The sequence below is a fragment of the Lygodium microphyllum genome, chromosome 22 (genome assembly GCF_053477565.2).
Source record: "Lygodium microphyllum isolate KBCC chromosome 22, Lygodium_microphyllum_v1.1.10, whole genome shotgun sequence".
Taxonomy (NCBI): domain Eukaryota; kingdom Viridiplantae; phylum Streptophyta; class Polypodiopsida; order Schizaeales; family Lygodiaceae; genus Lygodium; species Lygodium microphyllum.
Window position 1 is genome coordinate 60573044 of NC_141156.1, and position 21823 is coordinate 60594866.

The 21823-nt window shown below is 39.5% G+C and overlaps 1 protein-coding gene across 1 annotated transcript in view; it reads right to left on the minus strand.

The window, feature by feature from the left end:
- LOC148017201 (uncharacterized) overlaps positions 1–4813 on the minus strand; it is a 35634-nt gene extending 30821 nt beyond the window's left edge. Inside the window, exon 1 of the mRNA XM_087662941.1 lies at positions 3831–4813. The gene's annotated coding sequence lies outside the window, so the exon portion shown is untranslated. The remainder of the gene's footprint in view (positions 1–3830) is intronic.
- Positions 4814–21823: the final 17010 nt, after the last annotated feature.

A 21823-nucleotide genomic window follows, 5' to 3' on the forward strand; every position in this document is an offset into this window, starting at 1 on the left:
TATGGCCTCAAGCAGGCCCCGCGTGCATGGAACGAGAAGATTGATTCGTTCCTCCAGTCTCAGTTGGGATATCGGCGGTCCCAGGCCGATCCGCAGCTGTATATTCACACTTCCGAGGATGGTTGTGTGTTGTTTGTCTTATATGTTGATGATTTGATTATCACAGGTGATGATGCACAGCAGGTCCAGGAGACAAAGTCAGCTTTACATCGGACGTTCGAGATGACGGATCTGGGTCTACTCCATTTCTTTTTGGGCCATGAGATTTATCAGTCTCAGAGGGGGATCTTTATCTCTCAACAGAGATATGTACAGGAGCTCTTGGTGTCTTTTGAGATGGAAGATTGTCGGGCCCTCTCTACTCCTATGGATCCGAACTAGAAGGCCACTTCCCATTCAGCTTCTCCTTTGGCGGATGCGTCCCGCTATCGACACTTGATTGGGTCTTTGATTTGGCTTCTCAACACCAAGGTTGATCTATGTTTTGCTGTTGGGCTCTTGGCAGGGTTCATGAGTGAACCTAAGACGGTGCATTGGCAGGCTGCTCAGCGGATACTTTGGTATCTAAGGGGGACGTGTCTGATTTGGGGATTCATTACCCCGCAGGGACAGATGGGTCAGATCTTGTACTTGCAGGTTGGAGCGACTCGGATTGGGCCGGTGACATGGATCACAGGCGCTCTACTACAGGTTACTGCTTTACTTTGGGTGCAGGAGTTATTTCATGGAGTAGCAAGAAGCAGCCCACGGTAGCCCTTTCGTCTACTGAGGCGGAGTATCGGGCCGCGTCTTCCACCACATGCGAGGTTGTGTGGCTTCGGAGATTGTTGGAGGAGCTTGGGTGCCCCCAGACTCGTCCTACATTACTGCGATGTGACAATGAAAGTTGCATTGCCTCGGCACGGAACCCTGTTTTTCATGCCCGGACGAAGCACATTGAGATTCAGTACCACTTCATCCGAGAAAAGCTTCTGGATGAGACCATCACTGTGGAGTATTGCAAGACGGAGGGCAATCTTGCGGATTTGTTTACGAAGGCGCTTCCTCAGGCTCTACTTCGGCAACATTCCAGATCCCTCAAGCTTTTGCCCTGTCCAGACTCTGAGAGGGGGTGTTAGAGATCATAGCCTGTTTTGGAGGGCAGCTGCACAGTCGGACTGTGCAGTCGGACTGCCACGTGGCAGTCCGACTGGTTGCAGCCCAGTCGGCAGCCGACTTACTTCCAGGCTGCACCCTATTTCTGGTGCCCCAGTTCGTGGCAGATTTCGACTATTTATAGTCGACACTTTCAGCAGTCTACACATTCTTCTCTGACGCAGATTACAGACCAGTGACGCGCAGTCTCTATCTCTGTTCACAGATTTCAGACAGCAGACAGTGCAGACTGCAGCAGACTTCGAGGTGGACAGCAGGTTGCATCGTCGAGGTGGAGACACACAGTCCAGCGCACTGCATCATTGTATATCTTTGTATTCAGCATTCTTTATACAGCAGATCTTCATCGTCCACTGTCTCTTTCTCTCCCTTCTCTCTCGGCGTTCTCTCTCTCTCAGTCCTACGCTTCCGCACCGCTGCACTCTGACACATATATCATCTAGCACCCCAATGTCAAGCCTTACAGTCTCCTCAGAAGTCTGGCCCATGGTACAATGTTGCAGACTTTGCAGAAATCTGCAAAAGAATAGTAAGTTCTCTCCCCATGTGCTTGTCCCTCCTCCATGGTCACTCCAAGAGTAAGTATATGGTATAGTGTGGTAAACCCTTTCTGGAAACCAGACTGTCTTGCAGCTCTCTACTATTATCTCTCTGCCCAACAACTCAACTCATGCTCAATAACAGAACCATAGATTTAGGCCAAACAATGGTCAACCAGTGATTGCTGAGAATCATGGGCACTCTGCTCTTTGTGGCCTGGTAGAATTTGTGCAAGGGGAAGGAGGTAGTCCACAAAGATCTGTCAACGATGTCCAAAACAACAAGTAGAAGCCATTCCACCAATGGCATAGCCTATGGTTGAACCATGAAGCTGTGCCATGTGGTTTCACGTCAGTGAGTCACTGCAATCATCAATGAGAATACCTGTAATTCATATATCCATGGCAATTTTCCTTTCCAAACAAACCCCTAATGCAATCATTTCACATCTTGGCCATATCACATAGCATGCCAGCCATTCTAGGACCATAGATCCTTTCTTATTTCAAGTCTCGACACCTCTGCCCTATAATAAATGGTCTCTTAAACACGACCTTGCAGTTTCCTCCGATTTGGATGTTTGTATGTAGAAACTTGAAGCATAGAGTTATCTGAACACTATACAACTTGACATATTCAAAAGCCCGTTCCTTAAACTGTGATTGGTTGATGAAAGCACTATTTCTCAGCAAGCTGTATTTGAAGTTTCGCTACCACGGAATCCCACTACTGCAAAGGACAATTACAAAATTGCACTTAATGTTTCCCTTTCAGCAGACAAAAGCAGAGAGTAAATCCAAGCACAGGATCCAAGAGGATGTCTGGGTCTTTCTGGGTGTTTTTATACACACAGTCTTTTTCCTTCGGTCGGTTCTTCTCACCCATTGCTATTGAAACGCTAGAGATGGCCAAACTACTTCAGTGAGGCACCTACATTTTGCGACTTGGGCTACAAGAACTCAGCCCAAAAGTTTGGGGGGGTTCACTATGTTGAAAGCTTCCGACTATCAACTTAGTTGAAGAAATGGTTGGATTAAACTGGCACTGGGCTCCTGGAGCATGATATCTATGTCCTGCACTCATACTCATCAAGATATCTCGCCCTGTATGCCATCTGCCAACAATGCAACAGCTTCTCAATCCACATTCTACCTTTCTACAATCTACCTTGCTTCTTTTGCTCATTGTCTTTCCATATTTCCTTGCTTGGTTTATCGTGGATATATGAAATTGATTGATATTAAGATTTAAAACTGCTGAGAAAGCAAATGAGTTGAGTCAGACACAATGGGTTCACACTAAAAGAATGCTTCTGAAAATTAAAAAGACACCAAAAATCAAGTGTGTTGTTTGTATAGAGCATATTATTGAATTGCAAGTGATGAATTATGATTTTTTGAGCCGGATAAACATTGTGTGCAATGTTTTGACAGCAGCAGTTCATGGAACATTAACATGAACCTTTATGCACGTCTATTATTCCTTGATCTGTATGCACCTGCAGAGTGTGCAAAAGTATCTGATGCTTGAACTGCAACTAAATTGTTATATTGGGCACCTTTTACTTTCAAGTACCTCCGGACCATTGCTCAGTTTCATCATGAGCATCTCACAGACAGTTGTATATTTGATGAATTTATCTTGAAGTTTATTTTTGCAAGTCCTCCTTTTTTCACAAATCATACTACCTATGCTTTACAAGGAAGGAATGGATGGAGCAACCTCATGTAAAAAGAGTTGCTAGACTGATGAGTGCAAATTCAACACCGAGCAACTCTGGATTTTTAAGTGTGTCTTTCTGCACAGAAAGGCCCAAGCCTTCACTTTTGCTAAGGTCAAATAATAATTTCTGATTTGCTAAGATCGGATAATAATTGCTGATTTGACTAACCAATGGATGTTGGTTATAAAACTCAGGGTGATGCATAAACCGGAAGCAACTAACTAAAGGCGTGATCTTCTCCTTTCAAGAAACATGTAACTTGAAATTGTGAAAGCAAAGATGTACTAAAAGAAGATGTTAAAATAAGCATTCAGTAACCTGACATTACTACAGCAAGTTTTTTCGCTTCTATAGAAGGAGTGTGTGAGTGCAGCATGCATCAAGTCGGTGGAGAGTGCATTGGAGAACATACCCCAAGTGAATAGATCAACGCTGATGGCAGCCGTACAGAATGAGTACCAGGATCTTCGAATGATAAACATGACAGATCTTCTGTTTTTCTTCAGTATACCTGGTGATACTACCAGGGAGGCAGGAAATTTGCTCAAAGTCTGCTGAAATTTCCTCAGCTTTCCTTGCTGTTATGATTTACCTGCCTTCATTGCTACTGTAACTTCCCTGTCGTGCTTTGCTGTCATAATCTTCTCCTATTAGCCCAGAATACCTGATTGACCCACAAAAGGTCTTGAGAAACTCATCAGGTGGTTTGTCTATCAGCCCAGAATACCTGATTGACCCACAAAAGGTCTTGAGAAACTCATCAGGTGGTTTGTCTACTCAGTGAGCACACAACAAAGGAGACACATTCTGAACAACAAAGGAGACATCTTCTGCACAAATGGTGCCAAAAACAGAATTTGGTTCTCTCAATTCCCCTTCTTGTAACCCTATCCTGGATTGTGTGAAACCCAAGTTCTCCTGAGTTGCCTTGTCTGCATCTTTATTGATGAACCTCAAGCAAGCCTGCTTTGCTCGAGTGGAAACAGGTAAGAAGCCAATCCGGCCTGATTGAGCTAGGTATGCCCATAGCAAGGCGACATGATTTTACTAGCTCGGTTGATTAAGGGCTGTGAGAATAGATGTGGCCATGGAAAGGTGGCATGGGAGGGAAGGGAGGCGGGCATGGCAGGAGAAAATTTCCGTTTGGTTTGATAAAGATGTCAGGAAAGAACATCACACACACCCACACACAAAACACAGACACATTCAGACACAGACAGACAGACAGAGAGAGAGGATAAGGCCAAGACAGGTGAAAAAGCTAAGGGGAAGAGCATCATCATGGCTTTGCAAAGATCTGCGTGAGATGGGTTGCTAGCCTTACTGTAGATTCGTAGAACCTAAGGCAGCATTTTTTTGTTTTTTTGCCCACTTCTGAATTTGTGCCACTTAAAAATATGAGGAATGATTTGGTGGGCGATTCAATGGGGAAAGGCAAATCAAAATCCAGAGTCCGGGGAAGTTGGCGCTGTAGAAGGAAGAAGTGCCCCTTGTCGTGATTTTGTTTTCTTGTGCTGATTTCTTTATTCATTAGAAAAATGTGCCACCAACAAAGATCTGCAGCCAAGGGATGGGGGACCATGCTAGCCCAAAAGATTCCTTTTCCATTAATATATTGGTTCACCATCATTGTTTGATTAATTAAGTCCAAGTTTATGAAGAGTTATACAATCATGGAACATAAACAATGTCTCTTGGAGGGTATACTGAAGTAGAGAATCTTGCTTAGATTAAACAAGACCCACAACATTGTTGCCCTCAATTGCCCGAAGGACTTTGCGATGTCGCCATATGGCTCAGCTTTGATTGGGTGGCAAGTTGCAACCTTGCTAAACAAAATAAGTTAGATTAGTGTATAAATCCCCTTTTCTTTCTTTAAGTTACATTAGCATATAAATCCTCCTTTCTTACTTTTCTTGCTTTTCAAATGTTGTCATTTCCAAACCGATGGGAACTTCTATTATGATCACCTCAAGGGATAGTTCTCGTTTAAGGCATAGGCATGTGTTGGTTAATATGGAACTTATCTCCCATAATGGAATGTATTGAAACTACCAAAAAGATTCACACATGAGTTAGTTGCGAGGAAGTGGAGAAATCAACACTTTATTAAGTGATGAACCTAATTGGATTTGTTATATCATTAAAGTCTCCACCCCAACATGGGTTAAAGAACTCGTTCTGTCCTAGCATTAGGCCTATTTGTTAGACACAAAATGATTTTGTATTGATTGAATATGAGGGCTTAATCGAAAGGGCACCCAAACCCTTGACCAGGACAAGTGTTCCCATTACAGCCTCCATCTTGATGACCAACCAAGTGGATCCATAATTACTTTTTACATCATACAAGGTGCATTCATCATAATCAGTGAAAATGGAACATGTGACCTCGGTCTTAACATACCATTTCACTACCAACTAAACTAGTGGTTCTTGGCACCTGCATTAGACCTATTTATTACACCACTATCATGTTTTATTCTAACCTAATGGTCCATGCATCATTTAGCCCATTTGTTGTCCCCCAAAATTTATTGTTGACTTTACACATAACCTTACATTTGTTGTCCCCCAAAATTTATTATTGATTTTACACATAAGCTTAGAAAATATCAAGTAGAACAAGAGAACAACAAAGTATCGAACTTGATGAGCTTCGTAAGCCTATGAACTACGCAACATGTGATTAAGAGGCCCAATCTCGACAACACTAGCTAGGCAGACTAGTGCATATAAAAGTAAAACCTACAAAAGTTAAAGTTGAGGGTTTTTGTATTGATCTTAGAAATGTTTTGCCTTAAGAATTTCACTACCAAACGGATGCTTATGTACTCTAGTTTCTAATGTAAATTTTCTAACTAAAGAACAATAATGATAGTTTACTAGGGAAAAGTTGGCAAGTAGAATGTAGATCCTAGTTGTCTAATTAGATTACCCTTAACATTCAAAAGCCAAGAAAGAAGTTACAACAAATTAGATCACCTTTAACTAAGCAGATATAAAAATCTTAAATCTTACATGCTTCCACACCACTTTATCTTGATGAAATGCAAGGTTCTACATGTTATTTTTCATTTGTTTGGTTATAAAAAGACAAATTGACCCTAGATTTTAAATTAAGGAGTCTTTCTTCAAAATCTTCAAAGCTCTTTTCAAAATTAACAATTTACATGACCCTAAATATTTGTGGTACACTATGCACATGACGACTTGTGGACCATATTATAGAGGATCTCACTGACAACTAATAATGTGGCATGGCCTTTTTCATTAACTCATCAAGATAGGGTTACAAAGAAAATTCATCTAGGAAGGTTAGTATGACAAGTGATTTGGACAGATGAGCGGGAGTGAGTGACCTAGGGTTATGTTCGTCTCCTAGTTTGATTCTAATATTTTTTACATTTAGAAAACGAGCCTAAATCAGCTATTTTCTAGTGTGAAACACATGCATGTGATAGCTTACGAGTCTCTCATCACTTATTACTTGAGGTTTACTTGTTTCCTCACGTGTTCCTCTATGCATGTGATAGCTTACGAGTCTCTCATCACTTACTACTTGAGGTTTACTTGTTTCCTCCTATGTTCCTCTCTATGTGTGCGGTGTATGAGGAAGAGTTGTACCTATCTTTGAGTTGTAACTATCTTTTTGTTAAACACAAATTTTCCATATTTTAACAATAAGAAAAGAGTATAAGTCACTTGATAGTAAATCATACTCAGTGTTGACAGAAAATGAAGCTGCAAAACCCTTTAAGTCAAAATTTTGAAAGGATTTTTGTTTAATTTGAAGTCAAAACTTCAAAAGGGTTTATGAATCAAGTTAAACATATTGCCATTTTTATAACTAAAAATTGTGTGTGAAGTTTGGGGATTTAAACCTTATTCTTTGAATTGCGAAGTTTTTTGTGAAATTTTTGCAATTCGTTTCACATCAGACCTCGGTTTTTCATGAACATCAAGAAATTTGCACCCGGTTTTGGTGGGTCCAAAGGTTAAACTAGGGTTCAGGAAAACTTATTTAAGGAAGAGGAAGCAAAACCTTTTATTAATCATTGTCATAGAAGAAACTAGTGTCTACTGAGACGGTATTTCATACATAAATTTTAAAAAACATAGCTGAATTTTGAGACATTTGAACGAGACTTATTTCGGTCTTCCTAAAATGTGAGAAGTTGAACAAGTTCGAGGTTGAAGCGAACGCGCCCGTCTCCGCGTCTTTCTTTTACGGGACGGGAACCATGGGTTAAATTTCTGAGGGATGAGACCTTAGAAGAGGATGGATGTGGATTAAATTTAAAAATTCATAATGGGGTTGAGATATTTCTCATGTAGAAAATCGTGAGCGGGCCACGTCACGTCAGAAGATCCTTGGGGAGGCTGCGCGGCCGCGTGCGATTGGTGGAAAAGAAGGGAGATTCACGTGACGAATCCATTTGGAGGGAGCGACGTGGCCGCGCCGGATTAGTCGGTACAGCTCAGATCTATAACTCCGCTGTGATTGGAGGATCGCCCGGCGGGCCGGGCCCACAGAGAATCGATTGCCGCCCTATCGTTGGTGCAGGGCCCCACGCGCGCACAAAGGCTGAAAGGCTTTCCCCAATTTATTAAATAGCGCATTATGCGTCCTACCACCCACTCACCGCTCATATATATCAGAATTTCATCATTATTTGGGGCAGAAGTCCCCAAAGCTTCTCCTTCTAAGAACCTGTTCCCACTGTGGACATGCCTCGTAGCCAGTTCGCCCCGGCGGGCACTGGTTGTGATCCCATAGAGATCCCTCTCGCATTCACAAGCGCACTTCCAAGGATTACATAATGATTTGGTGCCTGTAGGTGTGCCGGAGCACATTTCCAACTTCCAAGGATTAAATAATTATCTTTGGAGTATTAAAGTTGTGTAACCAATCAACATTCTTGCACGAGTGAAGATGGGAGCTAAGCCTCTTGGACAATGATAGGGTTCCTAGTTCACAATCTGGTGGTGAACCCGAAGGTATGAGAACCTGCAAATCGGGCATCTAGATCGCATCCTAGATGCCATTTGCACGCTAGTGGAGACACGTCCTTAGAGGGTTTTCCACAAGGTTACATCTTGAACCTGACACTCTTCACACCTTTCTTCTTTCCATGATGATGATTTAGATATTGAACATGTCGCCACCTGTGAAGCCCAATGCTTGAACACACTTATTAAGAAGCAAGAATGCTCTTTCCATGCTTGATGCAAAGGAAAAAGCATGATACTCGACTAAGCTTGAGGGAGAGATTACCAACTTTTCTTGGGATAAGGCAACAACATGATTTGGAGATATCATGGACACTAAGAAATCTAATATCTTCTAGAAACTTCCAGAATGTTGATAATGTCATCATCTGGAAGTTTCACCTTAAGCTGCTCAACTCTAGTATAAATAGGTCTTGGCCTATCATCCCTTTAGTCTTACCAAATGCTAGTTATGTGGCTTCTGTGAAGCATGTCCTCTCTAGTTCAGTTCAAGCCATGTATCTCCAGTTCTTGTCTTGTGTTTTTATCTAATCTTGTATCAAGATATTGTCTTAAATCAAGGATCTATCCTTCTTGTATACACCATTGTACCAACCTTATATCAAGAAGTATATTGTTGTAATTTCTCTTCTTGCAATAAAGAAGCAAGTTAATTCCTTGTAAGTTGTGAGGCAACAATCCTTGTCCTTGCCAAGTTCTTGTTTCCATAATAACAAGTTGGCATGACTCCATACTTGATCTTGCCTAGTTGGGATGGATAAGGTGATAATGCTTTCCATCACCACTTTGCAAAATTTTCAATAACAAATTCATTGACTTCGTGAGAGTAATATGTGATCACAAGTGAAGAAACCACAAGCTTTGGGGTTTGCAATCCAAGACCTTCAAAATCAACTCCAAGAACTCTGAGAGGCAAGTCTACATCAAGAAGGCCCTTCGACATCTTGTAGCTGCCCTCCAAGCTATAGGAAGGAGCCAAAGGTTATCCTACCAAAAAAGTTTGATGAAACTATATCAAAGTTTAAAGGCTTTTTGCACAATAGGTGTGGTTGTTCATTTGCATGCATCGTGACCATTGTCCTAATTATGCTTCTCAAGTTGAACTTATCGACACACTCCTCTTAGCTATAGCATTCTCTTGGTTTGTACCTTGAAAAGGAATCCCCTCTACTTCATGATTTCAAAGTTTTTGTTTGAGAATTCTTAGCCACCTTTGGAGATACCAATAGAGCTAGAGTTCTTGATACCAAAATAAAAAGTCTAAGACAAAGTCTAGACTAATACCAGTTTATGTATTCAAATTTCAACAACTCACCTATGATTTGACTTGGCATGATGACAATTTTATTAGCTGATTTCATTGGGGATTGAATGATGATATGACATATCTCCTATTGATCATTTCAAATGTTCACACATTAAGTGATTTTATTTCTCAACAATAGAATGTGATAATTAGCTGTTTGAGAGACTCTAGAAAAGTGACATGGGGCTTCGTTAAGTCTAGATACCTTGACAGTGAGGAAAAACATGAAACAAATGCTAAGCCTATGTAGATTGATTGGTCTCGATTCAAGCCATTGTCAACTTGAGAGAAGTAGTGATGACATGCTCTTAGCTTATGTTTATATTGTGGAGGTGTTGGGTATATTGCTCAATGTTGTCCTAATAAGCAGCTGCAAGTACAAAGCTCTACAATGCCCTCATTTTTAGGAAACATGGATGCCCAACCCTTAGTGGGACTGTGTGGCTAAACAAAAATCAAGAGTTCTTGGAAGGTCCCCCTTGTTTGCTAATGCTACTTCAAATTTTATGTTGTTAGTAAGAGTTTATGCACCATAATGGTAACTAGATGTTAAAGAGCTTTTGGACTCTAGATCCTTTGCATATTTTAAGGATGAGAAGTTTGCAAGGTGGCATGGTACCACAATCATGGAGAAATCTAGCCCAGTTCCTATGGAAGTCATAGGTGGCCATCATCTTGCTTTAGGAGACGTCAAGTATGAAACTCATGTCCTAAAACTATTATCAAGAGACTTTTTAACAAACATAGCATTCAATATCCTATGTTACATAAGCAATCCAAGCATCATTAGTCTATCTTGGCTCAAGCTAAACAATCCCAAAATCAATTGAAGAACTCACGCACAATTTTCTAAAAAAGTGAAATTAAGACCATGGGGAAAACATATTCATGAGAGTAGCCAAGAAAATTCCTAGTTTTGTGGGATATGCATTGCTAGCTAAGCCATCAATTGATAAAGGTATGCAATATTTCCACTCCAATATCATGATTATCAAGATGTTTTTGAGAATAAACATATAGAGATAATTCTTGAGCACTGACCTTATGATTGTGCCATTAAGTTGCAAGATAGAGCTCAACCATAGTTTTGGTCCAATCTATAAGTTATCTCAAGATGAATTGCTAGACATAGTTACAAAACTATATTGATAAAAATCTGGTTAAGGGTTTCATATATGATACTAGAAGTCATTAGTAGGAGCTCCAATAATATTTATCAAGAAGGGTGGCTCTCTTCATATGTGTGTCGACTACAAATGACTCAACAAAACAACCATAAAGTATTAATACCAACTTCCCTTGATCCTGGAACTCCTAAAGCGACTCAAAAGAGCAAATCTATTTACAAATATTAATCTTCGTGGAGCTTATAAGCTTATAAGAATAAGAGAATATGATTGGTGAAAGATAGCTTTTTGCATAAGGTATGGCCACTTTGATATGCCATTTAGTTTCATAAATGTTCAAATGACTGTCACTTTTATTAATGGACTTTATCATTAGTCTACCTACTTCAAATCAATTTGATTCCATTTTGGTGGTGTTTGATAGATTTACCAAGAGGGAATAGTTTATCCTTATCCAAACATGATTACTAGAGAAGGCATGGCCCAACTTTTCCTTGAATATATCTATCGTTATAATGGGTTCCTAGGTGCCATTATTTCAAATCAAGGACCATAGGTTGTGTCAAGTTTTTGGAGAAGTCTCTTCAAGTATTATCACGATAATTGGGTGGATTTACTTCCCTTGGCCAGATTCGCCTACAACAAAGCTAGTCATATCACTACTAGGTAAACTCCATTCTTTGCCAACTATGAAAGACACCCTAATATGGACATTTATACAGGTTACCTAGTGTGAAGAATCTAATAGTTATGAATCCACTTGAACCCTTGTCAAAGATCCATAAGGAGTTAATGTCACATATTCAACAAGCCCAAGAAAGATATAAAGACATGTCCGATCAACAATATATGCGACGTCTAACTTATGACATTGGATATCAAATGATTTGGCTTTTACAGCATGATTTATGCTCTTCTCACCCTTCCCAGAAGCTAGATTATCAAAGGCTTATCCATTCAAGATCATTAGGGCCAAGTGAATCTAATTATCATATCTAATTACCACAATCTATGAGAATTCACCCAATATTCCATGTCTCTATCTTGGAGCCTGGCCATACATCCTCAATAATGGGCAAGAACCCACAACAACCACCACAGGCTAAGATCAAAGGACACCTAGAGTATGAAGTCCAGACTATCCTTGATTTTGGAATCTCTTATATAAGGTTTGAATACCTTGTACATTGGAGGGGCTATGATCTAGTAAGTGAACATGGGAGCTAGCCTCCAACCATTGTTGAGCACATGCTAAAGTAAAGGAGTTTCATCAATGACATCCATTGAAGCCAAGAGTCTTGCCTAGAAACCCCACCATTCCTTATGGAGCTCATCGCTAAAGGAAGAGGCAATAGCATGGACACCAAGAAATCTAGTATCTTCTACAAACTTCTAGAAGATTTGAGAAAGTTCTCAAAAAGTTTTAGAAGACTCCTCAAAAGATTTTAGAGCATTAGTGCTTACATACACTGCTTATGTCATCATGCTACATCAACACTTACATTAGCACTACTTATGCCATCACTTATATCAAGAATGCTTATAAGCCATTGATGGTGCCATCATATAGAAGCTTCCCCTTAGCCTCCTTAACTCTAGTATAAATAGGGGTCTTGGGCTAGGCCTTCAATCTTGACAACGCTAATTGTCAGGCTCCTATGAGGTAAGTCCTCTCTAATTCTAGTTCAAAGTGATGTATCCCCAATTCTTGTCTTATATTGAGAATATAGCCTTGTTGTATATACCAGTGTATTGATCTTGCATTAAGAAGTATTTTTTTGTAATTCATATTCTTGCAATAAAGAATCAAGTTCTTCTTCTTCTTTTTCTTCTTCTTGAAGTTAATTCCTTGTAAGTTATGAGGTGATAATGCTTGCACTTGCCAAGTTCTTGTCACACTCATAACATGAGGGGATGTTTGAGGGATAGGATACAAAGGGTCTTGGAGAATGTTTTTAGGATACTACACTACCCACCTTAATCATGGTCCTTGAGACGTGAGAATGCTTTTAGGATACTACACTGCCCACCTCAATCATTATCCTTGAGATGTGACATGACTATACTAGAGCTCTATACGATGAATTAAGACAACCACACCTAATGACACCATGTCAAATTGAGTGGCCACATTGCCTCCACATGGACCTTTATCATCCACATTATAAGAATCATTTATCACTTATGGCACACTAGAATAGCCAAGGAGGGTGCCCACATACTCGTGTTGACTTTCTCACAAGATCTTTACTCGAATTTTTGTCTTTGCAGTAACCAATCTATAGAAAGCTTTAGCATTGATTAAATATAACCTAGTGATATGCTTTTATATGGGCTTTCATGTCTTGTTTCCCAATTTTTCCTTACAAGCATTGTTGCATACAAATGAGTCCGTTTGGTTACATATGCTTTGGATTTAACTCCCTTTAAGCCACAATATGATGAAATGTTAAAATGATGAGTTCCATATAAGTTGTGCCACTTTTCAAGCAACATCCAACTTAGTTGGTAACACATAAAAAAGCAAAGTCTATGTTTGAGATTTTTCCATGAATAGAGTGCTCTTTTATTGCTTAGACTACATTTTTTGATTCACCTCAATTTTCCAATGATTACAATTTAATGGAAAATTCTACATGTTTGTTAGAAATTGATGATGGTCTCCCAACTAGAGCAAGCTTTGGTCAAATAACCAATGAGACATGTTAATGGACAATAATTTCTATTTACAACTCAAAAGGGGAAATTCCATATCTATTTATAAAATGAATTCTTGGGTTTACATTGTGAATGGACCTCTAATGATGCTCTAGACATGGTATCACACCATCACCTTAGAATGTGTTTTCTACTCTTACCATGTGAATAAAACCTTAGATATAACAAGCATAATAAGTTTAATCTCATTCCCAAATAATTTTGACAACATCAAAGTGTCAATTTGTGAACGAGTTCCTAACCTATTCAATAATTGCATCATGGTGAGAAGCTGTAAACAATTATAATTGTCATGGTATGACTTAGCCATCATGATGGCAAGAAACACATAATGATAATTCAGGAAACTTAGCCTAATGTTTGAAGTTTGATCTCTGGATTTTGTGCAACTAAAAGGCCTACACAAAAAAAAGACAAATCCTTAAAGTTATTGTTGTGAAGTATTATTTAAAAGATGACTAGATCCATGAAATAACCAATGGGACATGTTAATTGACAATAGTCTAAAATTGTTAAGGGGACACTTTAATGGACAATCTATTAAATGAGAAATGTTTTTCGAGCTTAAAAAGAGGTATTAATGTGACAACTTAAAGAATAAATTGGAAACTTGCATTGACTAGTCGGTTATCATCAAAAGGACCTTATCAGTGCATTTGCACAAGTAAAAGAGATAGAAATCTAAATTGAGAGGAGAGAAAGAGGCGGTGTCATCCTTATGACAATCCTTATGACCTTATCAGTGCATTTGCACAAGTAAAAGAGATAGAAATCTAAATTGAGAGGAGAGAAAGAGGTGGTTGAGACAACTTATGGATCTTCATGTTGACAATAAATACCACCAAACTTTTCAAGCATATGAGATCTCAAAAACATGTGATTCATGGTGCCACTAAAGTCTCAAGTAAATAGTAAATGATCTCACATCACCTCATGAAGTGACTTTGTATCAAAATATGACTCTTTGCAATTTAGTTCATAAAGGAGACAAAGCATACCTACCCCACACCTCTCAATTTCCCTGTCCATGATGACATCGGTTAGTTGCCTTGAAATGCATCTTAATTCTTTCTTATGATTGGCCATTAGAGGTGCTTGTTAATTATTGAAGCTTCAACTTGATATGTGGCTAGACAATGCATGCATTTTTCATGATAGGAATAGAATAACTTTAGAGCATTATGCACTTATATCTAAAGTTCCTAAATAAGGGGCCATCACTTTCTTCCTTCAAAAAGTTACCACCACATATATTTTAATAGCTCATGTTCAAGAGAGTGGAGGATGAAAGGATATAAAGTAGTTGATTGAAGTGAAGATAAAAGTTTCCTAAGGTATATTCACTCTCAAGCTTCGGTGAAATGTATAGTTTGTAATCTAGGTATCTAGACTTCACAATAAAAATTTACTCTTGAAAATGAAAGTCTCAAGCTTTCTCCACTCAATGAGGATTAGGACTCATAACACTTAAATACTTGCAAATTGGAAAATAATCATGTCCATTAGGTTCAAATATTCATGAGTAACTTGCTCAATCTTTAATAGTGTTAAATTTGATTAGTACACTATATCTTGCATTCTTTATAGGATGAAACTAGAGAATTTAAGCTCAAAGCATACTTCTATGCATGCTTATAAGCAAATAAGAGTGTCATGAAAGATGCTCTAAAATCAAAATAGAGTCAATATTCATCTTTTTTTCAACTAGCATGGTGATACATGTGCATACATGTAGACACAAACACACATATATCTACTTATATATGCACACATATAGTATATATACACATCTAACACATTTCATATGTGCATGTACATGCACATACACGTGCATACATACAACCACACAAACACATGCATGCATGCACACATGCATGCACATGCATGAGTGTGTGTGCACATGCGTGCATGCACAGGCACATGCGCACGTGCACACACACCCACTTACACACAAGCACGCACAAGCACCTTTATATATATTCATGTGTGTATACCAATGTGTGTGCTAGGGGGGGGGGGGGGGGGGGGTCACTCAAAAAAGAAAGAAAGTATATCACATGGGTTCAAAAGAAGGGATTTTAAAAGTACATTTTTTACATATAGAAGGTGCCATAAAAAGGGGCTATTCATATTTTGAATAGAAAAGAGGTGTGTTCTATTTAGGGAAAAGGCATAGACAAGGGTATTTTCAAATACGCTTTGAATGCACATGATATATAGGGTTTATATGTAATGACCCCTCCCCCCCTCACACAAATAGACATACACATATGTGTAATGGCATAAATGAATAAATAAATATACATATATGCATATAACATGTTGTATATGTACATGTGTGTGTCCACACACACACACACACACACACACACACACACACACCCACACACACACACACACGCACACGCACACGCACACGCACACGCACACGCACACGCACACGCACACGCACACGCACACGCACACGCACACGCACACGCACGCACACCTTTTGCCTAGGCATGTGTGCATGCATCATGATTGTGCCCATATGGCATTCCAAAGTTGTGTAGCATATTAGCTTCCTTATCACCTTGTAGAGATAAATTTCAATATGAGGTGCATTAATCAATGGCATGTGAGAGCTATCATCCCTATGCAATAGAATGGCAATACTTCCAACTAGTAGAAGCTAAAACTCCTTTACAATTTGTATTAAGTGGTTTACAAGTCATTGGACAAAGTGGTGTACTATGAATCATGGATTGAGTCATAGATGGCATTGAACAACTAAAGGAATGGTCAGTTTAAGAGAAATATTTGCAACCATCAGCATGAGTGGATTGGGCACTTAATGGTGGCTTTATTGTCTCATTGGAAATAAGTGTGTGGAAGGGAAAATGCAATCTCTTGATGGAGATAGATGCCCCTTTTAGCACAAAACTTAGCCACTACTAAGAAAAGTGTGAGCATATGCTAGTGGAATATTTAGCCATTAAATGCTTGCAAAAGACATTGTGGGTGTGAGTATGGGTGCATATATGTAGTGGGTACTTGTTTTGCATATTGTGAAGTCTGGAGCCTTTCTTTTGGATGTTACCACCTTCCCATACATGTTTTGCCAACTCATAATCTCAACAAATCCAAATAAAGCTCAAATCTTTTATTTGAAAACTATCATTTCAAAGTAGATACACATCAATGTAGGATTCTTTCTAATATCTCATGCCCAATCCACAATTTCTTATGCATGTTAGTTGGGTGTAAAATTCCCACAATATATTGTTCTATTAGAAAGGCGCACAATAACAAAGGCTTTTGTACCATCCATAGCCTTAGGTTCTTCTTTTGAGAAAGTTTGTTTGTATAAATTCATGTTGACTCTTCACTACTATTTAACTTTCTAATGTCCCCCAATGAACTATAATAACTTCTTCCCTTTCTCTCTAAAAGAAAACCAAGGGGTTATACCCAAAAGGTCTATAGATTTATTGAAAACACTTCTTACATTAAAAGTTTAGGAAAGTTATATTGAAATCCTAGTTAAATATCAGGTTGAGCATACAAAATGAAGTACACATAGTTGGCAAGTTCAGAGCAATCTAAATGGCATTTTGGATGCATGGGTTACAAAAAGGTCATTTTTTTCATACATGCACAAGGCTCTATAGAATCATTGAACCAATTTCTTAGTAAAAATCAACATAATTATTGTGAGTCAAAAATGAACATGTTGTTACAAGTTGCATTCAAAGTGGTAAAAAGCACACATACAAAAACTTTTCATGTAAAATACATTTTGCTCACACACACACACACACACACACACACACACACACACACACACACACACACACACACACACACACACACACACACACACACACACACACACACACACACACACACACACACACACACACACACACACACACACACACACACACACACACACACACACACACACACACACACACACACACACACACACACACACACAGAGAGAGAGAGAGAGAGAGAGAGAGAGAGAGGTACATGTATACATACACAATTATAAATGTAATGATGAATACATGTAGTACATCAGCTATATCATGGAAAAAGCTAAGTAATTATATTGTCCAAAAGGATTAAGCCACACACATTCAATCTCTTTCCAAGCACTTTGAAGTTTAGTGACTTTTTTCCACAAAGGGCACATAAGCTAGAAATATCTCTTAAGATTCTTGGAACATTGCTACTCATAATCCCTATGTTGAAAGCATTTCTAGTATGGATCAAGCCATTTCTTAGAGACCACATACTCTTTATAACATAGGCTCCAACTAAACTCCATATCTTGCATGACCCTTCATTCATATCCCCATATCACTAAAAGAATACGCTTCCATGAGACAATGCTACGAAAGCCTAGGTGGCCCATTATCTTCATTAGCTTCTTTCAAACTCATTTAACTTCGTCATAATACAATAAAATATGTTTAATAGTCTCATCCTTCTTATATAAGAGGTAGAACGATGAGACCTAGATGTGCTTTCTCAATCCATATTTTGTAGCCAACTTATTATTTATAGTTCTCCTTTTAAAAACATCTTACTACTCTAGGTCATAGCCCCACTCCCAAAAGAAAATACATAGCCACTAATGGACTTTCTATCATATACATTGCTTGCCTAATCTACATCAGTATAACCAAATAGTTGCACCATCATTGAGTTAGCCTCATGAAAGATATCATAGTCTAATGTGGCCTTAATGTACCACAAGGTATGTCTCACATTGTCCAAATGAGTCTTACAATGCACCTACATAAATCCACTCTCTAGGCCAATTGTGTAGTTACAATCTAGCCATGTAATAGTAGTGAAGATTGACCACTGTCTTCCTGTATATTGTTAGATCCTCCAATATCTCATCCACATCAACACTTAGTTTCACATTTTGATCCGATAGCACTAAGATTGGCTTACAATCAACCATACAATACTTCATCAACATATCCAAGATGTACTACTTTTGTGAGAGCCATATTCACTTAGATGTTCATATCACCTCATTGCCATGAAAGTACTTCAGCTCTCCCAAATCTTTCATGTCAATTTTTTGCTTGAGAAGACTCTTCCCATGCTCCACCTCTTGCACATTATCACCCCCAACTATCAAATCATCCACATACAAGGTAATCACAACAATGCCCCTATCACTTTGACAGCCATAAAGCGAGCGATCTGCATTTCCAACATGGAAACCAATAGAGAGGAGATAATGTGCTATCTTGTCATGCCATGCCATCTTTTCCATTAGAGCAAATGTCTCATCATAATCAATCCCATAATTTTGTGCATTACCTGTGGCAACCACTCTTGCCTTATACTTGCTAATACTAGCATTTGCATTATGTTTTCCCCTAGGTAGTAGCACCAAATCCCACGTTTGATTTACATCCAATGTAGCCATTTCTTCATCCATGGCTTTCTCTCAGTGCACATGACTAATAGTTTCCTCAAAATAGGTGGGCTCAACTGATTTTATAACCTTTGCCATATACGCATAATGGAGAGTAGTGTTGCCGCCATGAAGTGCTGCTACTTGCTGCCAAAGAGTTGCCACTGTCATCGCAGGTTGCTCCCGCCCCCCTGCCGTCATCATCATCATCATCATCACCATCACCATCATCATCATCATCATTATCATCATCGTCATCACCTCCCTCATCGTCATCTTCACAATCATCTCCCCATCCACGTCATCTCCCTGTTCTTCCAGAACCTTGGAAGCTTCTATTGAAGCTTCCCTAGGCCTAGTTCACCCCGTGCCTCCAGTTTTTTTTTAAATCGTGTCTTGCAAGGCCTGTGTCCTGCGCGGAAGAGGAGATCTCGGATAGAGTGACTTCCAAACGCGTAAGTGAACCAAGGGAGAGTTGCTGAGATGAAATTTACTGCATCAATGGCTCCTAAGAAAAAGGCGAGAGGAGCACACATGGGAGCTTCCACCCAAAGTACGAGAGTGGACAACACCCTGGTATCGAATGCCCAGGTTCTAAAAATTAACCCCACATGGAAAGGATGCATTAAGCATGTTTTAATTCTGATTGGGAAGTTTAAATGCATTGGGAAATTTATATACCCATTCGATCTACAAAGTTTAGTTGCATGTCGAGTATTTGCAATTGCTTGCACTTCCGTGGTCAAGGGTAGTTGCAATTCTGAACGTATAATGCATAAGTAAAAAGAAGGAATTGTGCAAAGGCATCCTTGTTGCATCGCGCAAAGGATAGGGCACATAACACATAATGCACTTATGTAATAATTCCCTAGTTGTGACTTATGTATAAGATAATGTAGATGCCCATTAAATTATGTCCAAATAGTCGCAATGCATGGAAAGGATTTATGAACCTTGCAAATTGCATGCGATGATAGTTACATTCTAGGTTGGGTTAAGTGATAAAGGAAGGATTAAATCAATGATGGACTCATGGCATTCACTCATGCATGGAGCTCTTTTATCAAAGTTTGAATTTGGGAAAGAATGCATCTTCATTAAAATGCTAAAGCTTGAATTTGATGCATCAATCTTAGGGTTTATAAGAGTTAGCTCTGAATTGTCAAGATTGTGGGAGAGAAGGAAGGAGTCTCACTTGAAGCTTTCTTGCTTGCACAATGGGGGAAGACACACAAGGGTGGAGGCTGAAAACAGTTTTCCTCTTCTTAGTTGTGTAAGCCAAAAGAACTCAAGTACAAAGAAATAGAAGAACCCTATATATGGGTCTCAAACCAAACTCAACTAACTAAGGTGGCATACTAACTAAGCCACGAACTAGAGTAGATAAGGATAGCTATCATGTAGCTATTATTCATGGGCGGTGTACCAACCACATCTGCAATTGACAAGTCGGTGACATAAATACACAACGGTCACCCTGGCGTATCACGAGTGGAGCTCGATATCTCAACACTCCCCCTCGAGCTGAATCCCAATTCCTGCACACCAAGCAGGTCTCTGAACTTGCGCAGCTTCTCTGCGCCCAATGCCTTCGTGAATATGTCAGCTACCTGATCCTCTGTGCTGACATAAACTAGATCAATAAGACCTAGTAAAACCCTCTCTCGCACATAGTGATAATGCACCTCAATGTGCTTTGTTCTAGCATGATAGACTGGGTTATTTGCCAAGTGTATACTACTCATGTTTTCACAATAAATGATAACTGGTCCATCTGTAGACTGATGCATATCATAAAGTAGCTTATGCAACCAAGCTACCTCACATGCAGCCATTGCTGCACCCCTGTACTTGGCCTCTGTGCTCGACAAGGCAACTGTAGGCTGTTTCTTGCTGCTCCAAGTGACTGCAGCACTCCCAAAAGAGAACACATATCCACTGGTAGATCGTCTATCAGAAATACTACCAGCCCAATCAGCATCAGTGTATCCATGCAACTGTATCTGAACCCCAGTCTCATAAAATAGTCCATACTGCAATGTGGACTTCACATACCTGAGTATGCGTCTAGCCGCATCCAAATGTGGTTTCCTTGGAGCCTGCATAAACTGACTTACCAATCCAACAGCATAGCTCAAATCTGGCCTGGTAATAGTCATATAAATCAAACTTCCTACTATGCGTCTGTACATAGTAGGGCCTTCTAGAAGCTCACCTGCATCTGTGCTCAGCTTCACATTTTGCTCCAAAGGAACTGAAATAGGCTTACAGCCTGTCATCCCATATTTGGACAGCATGTCCAATCCATACTGCCTCTACAAGAGCTGTATCCCACTTGGTGATCTAATCACGTCAATGCCCAAGAAATAACGCAGCTCTCCCAAATCCTTCATCTCAAACTTCTACTTCAATAGCATTTTCACATGAAGGATATCTTCATCACTGTCACCTGTCATAATCAAATCATCAACATAAATGACAAGTAGCATAATGCCTTTCTCTGTTTTTCTCACATAAAGTGAGAAATCTGCCTTGGAAATCTGAAAGCCAATAGTGACAAGATACTGTCCTATCTTGTCAGACCATGCTCTAGGTGCTTGCTTCAAGCCATACAAGGCTTTCTTCAACCTGCAAACAAACTCAGGATGAACAGCATGCACATAACCTGGTGGCTGCTCCATATAGACCTCTTCTTGCAAATCACCATGCAAGAAGGCATTCTTTACATCCATCTGATGTAAAGACGATCCCTTTGATGCAGCCATAGCAATGACTGCTCTTACAGTTGCCATCCTTGCAACTGGACTGAATGTTTC